Genomic DNA, 14,804 nt, shown 5'->3' on the forward strand with positions numbered 1-14,804 from the left:
CATATGGATAATTCTTTTATTTTTTCTGTAATTCAATTCTATTTGTTTGGTTGGTGAGATTGTTCTAGAAAATCTCCATTTGTGGTTTGTTTGAGGTGATCTAGAAAACTTAGAGCGTGGGTTTTTGAATTGTGTAACCCACTTGAAAGATACAATTGTGAAGGTTTTAGGTGAACCTTGAAAAACCTATTTTGATTAGTGAACGTTAATATCCCAAGGGAGTGGATATTAGAAGTGGAGTAGTTATATAGCTATTGTTTAACAGTTGGTGTACACACCAGCGAACCACTATAATTCTTTGTGTTTGGTGTATGTGTTGTTTATTTTTTATCTTTTATGTTTTAAGATTGTGGGATGTATTTGTGGATGTGAATGTTGTGATCTTTAAATTTCAGCAATATGTGGTGAATGTTGTAATAGATTAGTTTCTATTTCTTTTATATCCTCTTCAGTTTGAGTTTTTTATACTCACCCACATTCTAGTAAGGTTGTCCTGCCATAAACCATTGGTTTTTGGTGTTAGGTTGTCTTTAGAACCAAGTTTGTATCAACCTCTTAATACTTGACTATTGAGGTTGTTATTTCCTTTGGTTAATTGCATTTTATTTAGCTATCTTGTTGTTCTTATTCTTTTTATTATTTTTATTTGGCATAGTCCTATTCAACCCCCCCTCTAGGACTTTTATGCTTGGCCTTTTCAGAATCCTTAAGGAATAACAGTGTCCATTCCTCCAACTGAATTTTGGATGATTTCTCCAATTATGATTGTATGTATTTGAAGTGAATCCACTAAATGGTCTTTGGTAATTATTCAAGGCATTAGATTGCTCATTCAGTACCTCTTGAAAAGCAAGTATTATTGGACAATTTTCAGTTGTGTGAATGTTGCAAGCAAAAATACCGCAAACAGTTTTCGTAGCCTTATCCTTCTTTAGTTTCATGGCCTCGAGTTTTCTTGTGAGATTAGCCACTTTAGCATTTATATCATCATCTTCTTTCAGAAGATAAATTCTGCCCCTCTCATTCGATTGAGTAGGCCTAGAAGTGGTGCTTGATTTTGAGGAGATGTCCCATGATTGTGTATTTTCAGCAATCTTGTCAAAATAATCCCACACATTAATGACCTCTTTGTTTTCGAATTCCCCATTGCACATTGCCTCGACCATTTGATGCATGGAAGAAGTCAGCCCATCATAAAAAAAAATTGTTATTCACCAAGTTTCAAAACCATGTTGTGGGCATGAATTAACGAGATCCTTGAACCGCTCCCAACATTGGAAGAATGTTTCATCTTCGTTTTGGGCAAAGTTCATGATCAATTTTCTAAGGGTGTTCATTTTATGATATGGGAAAATTTACTTTATGAACTCCCTTGTCATGTCGTTCCATTTGCCAATAGATCATGGACGTAATGAATGCAACCACATCTTAGCTTTCTCTTTTAAGGAGAAGGGAAAGAGTTCCAGCCTAACCATGTCCTCAAACACATTCAGAAAATATAGAGTGGCTATAATCTCATCAAACTCTTTCATGTGTAAAAATGGATTTTCAGATTTAAGTCCATTGAAATTTGAAAGGAGTTGGATCATCCCTAGCTTGATATCCATGTCCTGTATTTTCTGGAAAAACAAAGCATGAAGGTGTGCTCACCCCTGCCGGTTGTAAATAATCTCATAAAATATAAAGGCGGGGGTGGTTGATGCACCTCAGTCTTATCATGGATTTCCTCAACCTTAGGTTAAGGTTGATTGGCCGGTTGATTGGCAGTTATAACTTCAGTTAACTCTGTGGATCTCGAGTGGTGTCTAATCCTGTGATGGATAGATAACCCCTCAACCAATTCTCCTTCACTCATGAGACATCGATTGTTATCACAGACCCACTTGGGCATGAAACACTCTCAGCCCTCAATTTTAGAATCTAACCTAAACTTAAAAGGAAAGAGAAAAATAGAAATCTAGAAATAAAAAGAGAGAGAATTACAAAGAAGTTACCAAATTAAAAGTTTCTATTTTGGGATCCCGCGGAAGAAAAAGGAAAGTGAATTAGTTTCTAAGAAGGAACTAAGAAAGCCACCTAGTTTCTAAAAATAGAAAGTAAGTTAGTTTGTAAAAACAACAAAAAAAAAGGAAAGGAAATTACTTTATAAAAATGGATTATGAAAGTTTCTAAAAAATAAAAAATTAGTTTCTAAAAACAAATTAGGAAAGTTTTTATCCTAAAATTAGAAAGTAAATTAGTTTCTACAAACAAAAAAGGAAAGTTTCTAAATAAAGAATAGAAAGCTAAGTTAGTTTCTACAATAATTTGAAAAACCCCTAAACTAAAAATAAAAAGTAGAAAAACCCTAATCTTAAACTAATTTCAGAACTAGTTAATCTCAGAAAAACGCAACCGTTAATCTCCAGCAACGGTGCCAAAATCTTATTCAGAACTCCAAGTGTAGGGTCGCAATGTAGTAATAATCTTAGTGAGACCGATGTCAAATCCACAGGGACTAATCTCATGAGTATTTAGAAAACAACTAGAAGTAGAAATAGAAAAAGATGGGAATCTAAATCTGAAATAAAAAGAAGTAATTGTGAGAGATTTAATTAGAAACTTAAAAAATTCAAAGGTGGGAACTAGGGTTTCCAAGGATCTACTTATAGCAATTAGGGTGATACTATGCTTGATTTAAGGACACAACTCAAATTGGAATCCTATCTTATCTGGTTAGAAGATATAGTAATAAAACCAAATCTAAACTTCCTTTGACCTAATTCTCAATGGATGAGAGTTGTGAGGATTGTAAGTGAATCCATTAGTTAGTCATGCCTTAGAGACAATGGCAAACAACAGGATATCCCAATTCCACAAACATAGGAGAATTTTGAAGATTAGAAGGGATTCCATCATCCAACCATGACCAAGAGACGATGGTGAACAATATGATTTCCTAATTTCATAATGCCAAAGCATGAAAAGAAGATACTAACAGCTATTACAGATCTGCTGTAATTTGAGTCACAATAAACCATTAAAAAAGAATATAAAGTATTCCTTAAATATCAAACTATAATCGAAGTAATTTTAATATAAACATGAATCAAAGTAATAGAAATATCCCATCACACTACAAGATTCACCTCTTAGCCCTAGCAAAGAGATTTAGCTAATCATAGACATGATTGGATCTAAAACCCTAGAAAAAACATGAAAAACTAAGGAGAAAGAGAAGAAAACCGTTTGGCGATGACTCTCCACCTTTATGCTTTGCTCCTCCAAGCCCTAGATGATGCCCAAGGATACCCTGGGGACTCCTATTTATAGTTGTGCAACATGAACTTTTGCATCTAGTTGGAAAAATTATGAAATCGCCTCAAATTTACGTACTCTTCGCAGTTTGCTAAATTAAACTTCACTCTGCACACTTTCTCAAAATATACTTCACTCTACACAGCTAAAATAGATTCCGAGTTTCAAAATATGCTTTTTCAGGATAATTTTAGGAATATGTTTGTTTTCAAGACAATTTCGAGATTCTTTTTCTTCACTTCAAATCTTTGATTCTCTTCATATGTCACTTAGTTTTCTTCAATCTTGGTCTCTTAACATACATCCCTTGCCTTCGTGATCTTTGAGTAACAAATTCATGCTTTTAACACCTTTTCCAATCCAAGCTCTTACTTTCATCTTACAACACAAACATGAGTAAAATAAGACATTAAGCAGTATCATGCTTATAAAACTAAGATATAAATGGAGGATAATATGTAATATTTGACCCTCAACACCATACCCTTACCTATGCTAGCCATCATTCTTTTATTCTTTTTCCTCCCCATTTTACCCCTCCATCTTCCCCTTATTCGTTCCCTATCCCAAAAACTCCCTATCTCTCTCTCAATTTTACCATTTTCCTAGAAAGAGTAGAAAGGGATTAAGAGAGAGAGAAAGATATTAGAAAGATTATGGAGAAATTAAAGAGAAAGAGAGAAAAGAAAGAAATATTAGGGAGAGATTAAGAGAAAAGATAGAGAGCTTGTGAGAGTATTAGGAAAGATCAAGACAGTAAGAGTAAGAGAATAGAGAATAGAGTGATCAAAGGAGGTTAGGGGTGGAGAGGAGCTTGGTAGAATGTCCAATTGCTGATTCAAGCTGATCCAACCATCCATCCTTGTAAGTGAGTGAGTGCATAGGAGGGTCAAAACCCTCACATTCATTGTGATTTCTATATTTTGGTGGGCTCATAAGGGTGGGACCCACCTTGATCATGTATTGAGTATGTTGTGGACCCCATAGTGGCGAAGGGCCACCCCGATAGCCAGATCTGTTTCCCTTCCTTTCCCTTTCTTTTCCTATTCTCATAGTGTTGTGGGACCCACAAGTGCGCTACGCTATCGGAGAGCGTGTCACGCACGCTATCATATTGTGGACCACCTTATGTTGCCCACCGTGATATTTATTTTCCATTTAAACTAATTGATTTTGTAAGCACACTTGGATGGTGAAAATACACCAAAAATGGATGTCATCCAAAGCTTCTTGGCCTCATCATGAGTTAGACATTCAAATGAATGGAGTGGATTTCCTAGGTGGGCCCTACTTCACCCTTAAAAAAGAGGGAGAGAGGTAGTGGCACTGTCGTCCATGTACGTAATAACGTCCAATGACATATCTCGGGCACCATTTACCTTCCAAATCCACCATGTGGGCTTCTCTCGTGGGCCCCATCATGATGTGTGTGTGTGTGTGTGTCATCCACACTGTTCATCCGATTTTCCTTCTCATTTTAGACGTTGAGCTCAAAACTGAAGTTAATTTGAATCCTAGGAGGACCATACCATAAATTCTAAGGGGTTGGGTTACCCACCATCATTTTTTACTTTGCATGGGAGGTTTGGAGTGAGTTTTCACTCATGGGACCCATATTGATGTATTTCTTAGATCCACACCATTCATCCATTTACTAGCTCCTTTTAGCCGTGGAGCCCAAAAATCTAGCTGATCCAACCATCAGGTGTACCACACCACAACCGATGGTGGGGGTGGGAGCAACCCCTCACGTCAACCATGCGGATGTGGGGTGGGGACGTCCCAACCATAGACCCCACCTTAATGTATTCTTTTTTAATCCACGGCATTCACCACCTTCTCCATGTCATCTTAGGCTATGAGATGAAAAATGAGACAGATCCAAGTTCCTAGTTAACCACACCAGACAAACAAATTCCCACTGTTGGAACTTTCTAAGGACGACTATTGTGTGTGTAGGTGGTGTAGCTACCCATCATTGTACTCCTTTAGTTCATAGAGAGCTGGCTAATATAATAGACAGAACGGATTATCCACTAGTGGACCCCACATAGTAGAAAATGAAAAAAATAAAATAAAGGTAGAGAGAAAAACAACAAAAAGTGTCACTGGGCATTGTTGCCTAGTGACGTGAGGGCGGAAGACTATTAGGCTACCCTAACATGTGGACCCTACCATGATGAATTTGTTTAATCCACATCATCCACCATCTTCTTCATTTAATTTTAGGCCATGTGCCAAATTTTGTGGTAAATTTGAGTCTCGAGTGGGACGTACTAAGGGTATTAATGCCCATCTGGTGAAACACTCTAGGGCTCACTTTGGAGTCCTTGATATTCCAAATAGCCCAAACTAAAGTCTATTGGACTCTACCCAAGCTAGCAAAGACGGTGAATAGATTACATCATCCACTTGGGGCCCACCTTAATAATGTATGCAAAACATATGATGAATATAATAATAATATAAAAAATATATGAATGCCATGCACATGGGCGGTAACTCATTCTTGGCCAATTTTGGGTCTTACAAGTGGGACCCTTTCTAATGTGTGTGTGTGTGTGTGTGTGTGTGTGTGTGTGTGTGTGTATAAAGAAACATAGAAAAAGAAAGGTGACACTAGGCATTATTGCCTAATGACGTGAGTGAGGAAGCCTCCTTGGGCTACCCTTCACACATGGGACCCTACATTATGTATGTATCATATCCACTATGTTCATCTATCTTATCAAACCATGTTAGGCCATGGGCCCAAAACTTAGGCTGATCCAGATCTCAGGTGGGCCGCACCATAGGGAAATTTGGGGGTAGAAACCTCTTGAACTTAGGATTTCTTGGTTTTGGGATCCCTTAGACTTGGGAATCCCTAGTTTTGGGATCCCTTAGACTTGAGAATTCCTGAAATCGAGATCCCTTAGGTATTTAGTTATGTTTAGCATCTTAGATTCAAATCCTTAAATTAGTTGGTGTGCGAATATTGAAACTATGGTTTTATTAAATCCATTTAAGCATATACTTTGCTTGAACTGACGAAATCCCAAGACTCAGATGGGCTATGAGCATAGGATCACATCCTAATGACTAACCAATGATTTCTGTCTATCGATTTATGTTAGCAATGATCAGACGGTGCAGATCATTCTACTAAAGTAATTGTAATGATGTTTATTAATAATCTGATTATTTTGGGACGTCATTATTGGGTCATGTGCCCAAATGGATTGGTAGCCTACTGACACACGTGTTGTACATGTGGGTGTCCCTCCGAGTCACTCCCAGTGGACCCCGCCTTGTTATAAATATTTTATTTATGCCTTGTGGGCTACATGAGGAGATGATATTAGTCTAATGTGGGCCACATTACATAGACTTCTATATTTTTAGTGGGGTATGTTGTTAAGTTCCCACTCTCTATATAACTTGCTAGTGTACTTATCGTGGTAGGACACATTAAGAACATGCTTAGTATAATGACATCATGCCCAGACATAAACCCATACGCATCATCTATATTCATGTTGTGGGGTGATGATTGATCATAGCATATGCCTTTGGGCTGAGATACTTAGAGGACCCACCATGATTGTCGGTGAACTCCACATGTTGTGCCTCTATAGGTTGTTATGAGCATGCTTGGGTTGTAATTAGAGGCTATGACTGGGACCCATCTTGGACTCTTTATGTACCCACATGGCTCGCTATGAGTGGGCCTTTTGACTATAGGCGGACCTATGTAGGAGCATTCGGCACCCTTTAGGGATAGATTTGAGTGGATCCCACCTAGTCATATCTATGTTAGATTTGTGGAGCCCGTAGTGATTTTATTTACAATCTAACTTAATTGTGGATCCTCTTTAGTGAATAAATGATGCCCATACCATGGGTTGGCTTGTTGTTAATGTTGTGGCTACACATTAGGCCTTACTATATTTTTATTTCGTGTTTCCACCATTAAACTACCATTTAGGTTCCACACATTGCATGTATTGAGCCCATCGTAGGCCTGTGTTTGGTTAGTTATGAGCTACCTATTGGGCCTTGCTTGGGGATAGTTGTAAGGCCCACTTTGATGACCATTTTGGGCCTACTATGATTTTTTTATGGATCCTACAATTTATTACCCCGTTTGGTGTAACGTCTCGGAAAAATTCGTACAAAGAACCGAGTATCACCTAAGGAAGAAATTAATAAGGATCGAATTTTGTAGAAATTAGATGAAAATTAATTAAGTGCTAAACTAAATAACCAGTGGAATTATCTTGAACCACTATCTATACGAACTGCAAGACCCGATCAGAATTGCTAACTCAACATTACCTAAAGACCTAGGAGCAATCTCAAAACCCAGTTGCTCTTGGGAGCACATTGAAACTCTGTATTGGACCTGGAGCGCGTGTTGAAAGTTCGATTACCGTAAAACTATAAGGTTATGACCGCCATATTGGGATTGACAAGCATCGCGGGAATCAAACCCAAATAGTATCTAGAAATGCACAACTTGAGCCCTGAGTAAACTGTGTGAGAAACATGAATATCTTTAAAAAATGAACTCAAACTTAAGTAAATTGGACCATTCACTTATGGGAAAAATTGAAGGTTTCAGACTGTTAGTTTTTTACCAAACTTTACCTGTGGATCAGGGAAATTTTCCTGCACATGTCAGTATACTTGTGGCCCTGATCGAGTGACGATGGCCATTGAACTAGAATAAGTCCTTCAGGGTCGATCTACAAATTTGATCGGACCGAAACCTTAACCTGGCTTAGATCCATGGTCAGGGAACTTACTCCATGATGTAGGTGAGTAATGGGCCTCTAGATGAGTCCCGTTTGCCCGAAACAGACAACCTTTGGCTTTAACCTGAGTATATCATGGCCCTGGGGCCATTGATAACAGTTCTGAGCTTATATAATCCCCTTAAACCCCCCTCTCTCATTCCATACGAATTTTCTCCAAAACTTAGGAGAGAAAAGAGAGAAAAGAGTGAGGAGAAGAGAGAGAGACTTAGGGAAATCAAGGCGGTGTTTCTCCCTTACGCCTATACACACTAGATCGCCTCTACATATAGCTACACAAGTCATTTTAACTCCGATTTGGATAAGAAATCCTAACCCTAATTTCATTTTAGGAATCCAGATAGAGGAATCGATGAAATAGCTAATATTTTTCGTGATTTAGGTAGTCGTTGTGTTGTAGACCAGGACATAGTGTACGAACCGAATTCGTAATAGGCGTACCAACGAAAGGTGTGGACTATAAATGTTTAGGTTATGGTTTTCAAGGCTTTCAATGTCAGCAATGGTTTATGTCAGACTTAATTGCTACCATATGATCTTAGTTACGATGTATTTAGTAAATTATACATGTGTGTGAATTATGTGAATATAAAATGCATCCCCTGTGTTTGTTGAAATGTTTGAATGATGGTGAAGTTATGATTTATGCTTGCCATGACTATTAATCTAGAATACATGTGTGTTGTGTATATGACAACTCCTTTATGAAAGTATTTGCCAAAATATATGCTATAACTAATTTAGTTTGTGTATGTAGTATTATGTAGTCTAGGTGTTTGATAAAATTCTAAATGAGAAATTGTTTGATAAATCACTTCCAACAAGGGTGTTGAGATAAGATTCTCAACTACCTTGTCCACAGTTATAGTTTCTTTCATGTAATGTAAATTGCTACTAAGTGATTTATGGTTGAAATGCATGTGTAATAATATGTTCGATGTGTTCGATAAAATGATCGAATGGGATTTATATTTAAATTGTCTATTAAATGTTGTTATGAATATCACATGTATCCACATGCTGTGTTTTGAGTCTATTTGGGACTACCGCCTAGTCTAGGCAATCGATAATAGCCCCTGATTGAGTGGCCGAACCAGTTTCTCCATATTAGATATGTTTGATGAATCTGAGCCGTATGCTGATTGTTGATAGTGGTTAGGCCATGCGGAGTGCTTACGCGCTCCATGTCGACTAATTCAATGTGTGCTCATACCAATCGAACTTGTCAAATAACCCGATTAGCCTATTGTGTGTTTACCATGTATGGACGCTATTGTTTGAATCTAAGGTACCGCTTACCATTGTAAATCCCGTTTCAACCATGGTACTAAGATCCGCCAAGACTCATGAGTCGGGCATGTGGTATGGGATATCGTGGTCGAGCTGTCGGCCTACGTTGCGGTGATGAGTCTCCCCATAGTGACCAGTGAACAACCCAAACTTATGAGTCGAATACGATGGTATGGGACACTGTATTCGAGTTGTCAGCCTATGATGAGGTGACGAGCTTTCTCGTAGTGACCTCAAGTATAAACTAGGCCTACGCTGAGGTGATAAGCCTCTCCATAGTGACCTCGAGTGTAAACTCGTGAACTTACATATCCACTGCTTTCATTAGGGGTGATGCCTTACAACTTGCCTATCGTATATAATTAACTAGGATTAACGACCCTTGATGGATCATTATTTGGATAAGTGATATAAAGGGAGGTACCTTAGCTTCCTGAATCTGCTGTATGAATAAGGCTAGCATTGCATGTGCTTTGTCAACGAAGCACACGTTTGGGGAGTTTGCCATACCCGACCATGAGATGAAGTCGCTGAGGGAGTGCAGGTGAGGGCATGCATCATTACAGTATACCATTCCTACATTAACAAGAGTATTTAGGACATGACTGTTGTACTGCTTTATCTTGACTGAATTGATAACATGTTAACCTTTGCCTTATAGTACCACTGAGTTGATCACTTACTCCCACTTTGGGATAGTGTTTTAAAACACCAACCAGACTCTGATTTAGATGTAGGTTGTAATGCGGCTTACGCGACGGAGCCAGACTTCATGGATGAGGAGGAGGAATTCTCCTATATTCAGCTATCGGGTAGGTCTCTATAGACCTTGTTCTGATTCGACGGGATTACAGGGTTACATGGATTAGTTGGACAGTTACATTTGATATTTTTTAAATTTTGGAACAAACACTTGTATTTATTTAACCTGGCAACATACTTATACTCTGGGGATTGATAAACACTCACATGCTTTATATGTTCATCTCAGTCTTCCGCTTGCTTAATTTAAATATCTCTAGAGTATGATATGTTGATTTGGTGTAATCCCACTCATGTTTAATGCACTAAAATGGATAACATTTAATCATCATTATCTATGTTACATAAGTGATGCATTGGAACTTAGGAGTTAAGCTTTGTTCGACCCCCAATTTTCGGGGCGTTACATTTGGACACTACCAAAAAACTGGGCAAGGCCGACGGACTTGGGGTGGCTTTGGCTACGGTTAAAATCCGTCAGTGAAGGTCACTAATCTATCACCATAGGTGAAGTCTTGAATGGTGGACGTCCAACCGTCCAGATTTTTCTCATTTTGTGGTTCGGTCGAGACTTATTTAGGGCTCATATTTGGGGATTGATCCCAAAATGATCTTGGGAAATGGATGGATGGTGTGGATGAAAAATATACATCATGGTAGGGCCCATAGAGCCCTCCCCTTTCCAAAGATAGGTTTACCTTTTTTCCTTCCGTAAAAGCTTGTGAGTTTTGTACATGATGTAAAATAGTGGTGACTCGTTCATGTAAATAGTGGCAATGATATAGAGTTATCCAGACCACTCAAATAATCTATCTAGTTTTAGGTGTTTAATATTTATAATTTTCTTATATAATAAAATCTTAACCATCCATAAATTGGTCCCTCTTACATGTACGACTGTTAATAGATCTTTTTTGTTATAAACAATGGTAAATGTACACTATTTCAGATTTGAAAAGTTTATCTGATTTAGAAGAGGATTCTAGATATCGAGCGGCATTTGCTATTTTCCCATATTTTGAGTCGCACATCTTCCATCGCCATCGAGCAGCATCACCTTCTATCTTCCATCACCATGGAGCAGCGTCATCTTCCATCTTCCATCTTCCATCTAGAAGCGTCTTCAAATACGTAAGCTTCTCTTTCCTTGCCGATCGGGCCCACCATGATGTGTTTTATGTGGCCCCACTATGATTTATGCCTTTGCTTTTCTCATACTAAGGAAAATCGTTCGATATATTCCGCTTTTACCATTTCTAGCTAATCAGGCCTATCCATCCATCACGTGGGCCACACCATTGGAATCATCGATCCCATTGTGTATGGAGCATACAATGATTGCTACATGTATTTTAAACTGCAATGATTCATTTTTATATGCTTTTTGGGCTTCATCAAGTAATGCACATGTTTCCTGCTGCTACTGTACACATATACACATATACATGCATGCATAATGTTAAGCATGTGTTTTAACAGGTGGGATATTCCAAGGGTTTTAATCTCTTGCATTTAAATTTTCACGTACACACTTCAGTCATGATAGTGGACAATGCGCTTAATCTACGAATTGCACATTTTCTCATTGATCAGTGTTGAGATTTTTTGGTTGCATTTTTTGGTTGGACCATAGACTAAGAATTGTTTTGATAGGATCATTCCCACCCACCCATGCACTGGATGAAATTTGATTTGGACCATTATCAGTGTTAAGATTGGTCTAAACAGGCTACATGGGATGGGTGGTTGGAAACATTCAATTGATGCAAATTTTAGGCTTTAAAAAAATAAGAAAAAAAAAAAGAAGAAGAGGTCAAATCAATGCAATGCGTTATTCCATGTCAACCGTGCCACAATGTGTCTGAGGTAGACTACACTGCCAAATAACTTCCCTATATATTAGGGGGTCCGGGGTTAGTATCCTATAAATGATGAGAAAATAAAAATGGGGCTACAACTTACGGTCGTTTGATCTATGATTTGCTCTTTTGGATGCTAAAACTGGGGACACCACAAAATATATGTGGGACCCACTGTCATGTACGTGGCTTATCCATACCGTCCATCTGTTATGCAGCTGACTTCAAGGCATGACCAAAAAAATGAGGCAGATCCAAAGCTTCCTAAGGACCACACCAGAAGGAAAAGGGGATCAAACACTCACCATTAAATGAGGCATATCCAAAGCTTCCTAGGGGTCAGTGCTTCCTTTAGTGTGGGCCGTTTGAGTAGTGGATTTGCTTCATTTTCATGGATTGTGGACTGTTGTTGTCCTCTTCTTACTCTATTCCTCTCAACCATCTATATGCAAGATGTGGGAGCTCATAATGCTAGGTGATGGGCCCCACTAGTACTAACTAAGGCCCATTATATGAATCATGGGGCTGAAGAATTGGAAGCTTGTTCCCTAGATTCTCGCAAATTGAAAGATCACAGCCATCCAGTCTTTGGCCTTTTCACATTGGATGTGGATTTGTGGTTTTTTCAATGCCTCATTTAAAAGCCACTAAACAAGGGTTAGGATTTATGATCAAGATTTTTATTTTTTTTTGGCGATGACGTGGTTCACTGAAACATGGACCCTCAGTGATGGGTAGTTCATATGAAGGATATGGATTTTACTGTCCTAATCAATTTGAACGGTCCAATGGCTAGGATCTTTTGCATCCACTAGTAGTAAACAGCCTCTCATAACTCTTCACACAGATAAATGTGTAGCAAGTAAAAATAAAATTCATAGACAAACAATAACATAGATATTCATCTGATTTAGCTTGCAGCCTTGTCCCAGATATTTGGGATTAGCTCTATGAGTTCTGTTTTGCCAGTCAATTGTAGCGCCCTACCCACCGGTAGTACTTCTCACCACCTTGATTAAGTCCTTTTATGACTTCCTCTCATCCTCTTTTTAGGCCCTTGAGGCCAAATCAGTGTAAAGCAATGCACCAATTTAACTCGAATGTCTCTAGCAGTAAACCATATCCAATCTAACGTGTATGGGTGTTGCAGCCTGAAAGGCCCAATTGCACAACCTTGTGGAAACTATAGATTATGCTTTGGGGATTCTGTTGTAAGTTGCGGTCTGGGGACTTCTAGAAGGGGAACATTCAATCATCTACTGATTACCTGATGCAATTTTTGGTTGTTTAGGTGGGCACCATTTATTACTAGTCATTTGCTGCCTAAGATGGGTTTGGAATGATTCAACATGTAACATCTGTCAAGCTGTCCTGTATAAATGCACACCTGTTGGTAGTTCTATTATCATCCAAGTATTTGTTTTGTTTGTGTTTTTGTTGATGCAAATTATGAATTTTTTTTTATTAGGTGTGGATCCATAAAAAAAAAAAAAAAAAAAAAAAAAAAAAAAAAAAAGATTCTGTCGTGGTAACCATTCTATGCTCTTTTCAGATTTCAGCAAAGTCTTTGTCCATGTCTTTGGGATCTGGTGGAAGATGTTTGGGTTGGGTTTCTTTCAATCAACCATCATATATTGTTGCCCTTTTACAAAAATGCCTAGTGATTTTGAGGGAAACAAAACTCTTTTCTTCTTGTGATTTATAGGAAAAATCATCATGACTGAAAACATCACAACCCCTAATATTATTTTAATAGCTTAATCATTCAGATTTGAAATGCTTGATATTTTTCATAGTGACTTTAACATCATCCTTTTCCTTTCCAGAATGGGATCAGCTCCGACGATTAGTTTTTACGTGGTTCTGTTGTAATTTCTTCCACGAATGTTGTTGGTTCTGCAAGTGTACAGAAATTACACCTCAAACAGAGTACCATCTGTTGTAAGTTACTTTAAGGGTAAATGGTTTTACTCTGGCTATCTTAAAATCATGTAAATAGCAAGATGCTGATGCTAGAGGTACTCTTATTTGCAGGATTTGGTTTTGGGTGTTACAGATCTTCATACTCCAGAAGTTATGGCAACTGCTGAAGCTATACTAGCTGGTGCTCACCCCAAAGGTACTCTCACATTTTTTGATTCCTTGATTGCTAAGTACATATTTGGGACTGATCTAGTTTCCGTTGTTGCAGGTTGGTGTAGGTGTCACTTCAGGGGGAGTTAATCAGATATGTTTATATTTTTCTTTTTAGTTGCATTTGAGTGTCTAATTACTTGCTTGCCTTCGTATTCAAGGAATGGTTTCAACCTGACAATGATGGTAATCTTAACTCTAAATATCACCTTTGATTGGGAAATGATTTTATCCTTATATTGTGTATGGGAAATGATTTGATTGGACATGAGTTGCCCTGTAATTCCAACCATTTATTTGGGTGGGTCTTTGTGGATTAGCCACAGAAGCTACTCTAATCAAACAATCCTAACCATATTCTTTGTTTTTTTCTTTCTTATTTGTTATATATGTGTTGCTGATTTTTGTTTTTAAATATCCATTTTCAGCCCAAAATATGGATTTTTAGGATAATCCAATTGGTGAGGGTAATGGTGCATTTGGTTGCATCATGAAATTTATTCATTAATCAGAATAATTTTGTGTGAACGCCCACTGAACTAAATCAGTAGTAGTCAACTCAATAAGCAGTCAAGGTCATGTCTTGGTCCAAGGACTGGTGGCACTGGTAGTAGCTTAGCGAAAATGTACTAGACCAACCGAAAGCACTAAACCTGAAGAGGTGGTT

The 14,804-nt window shown here is 38.1% G+C and overlaps 1 non-coding gene across 1 annotated transcript; it reads left to right on the forward strand.

Moving 5' to 3' along the window:
- Window positions 1–1,224: 1,224 nt before the first annotated feature.
- Window positions 1,225–1,331, forward strand: LOC131238056 (small nucleolar RNA R71). The gene has a single exon (XR_009167478.1). It is a non-coding gene; the product is annotated as a small nucleolar RNA R71 (small nucleolar RNA).
- Window positions 1,332–14,804: the final 13,473 nt, after the last annotated feature.

This window comes from Magnolia sinica, chromosome 2, assembly GCF_029962835.1.
Source record: "Magnolia sinica isolate HGM2019 chromosome 2, MsV1, whole genome shotgun sequence".
In the NCBI taxonomy this organism is placed as follows: Eukaryota; Viridiplantae; Streptophyta; class Magnoliopsida; order Magnoliales; family Magnoliaceae; genus Magnolia; species Magnolia sinica.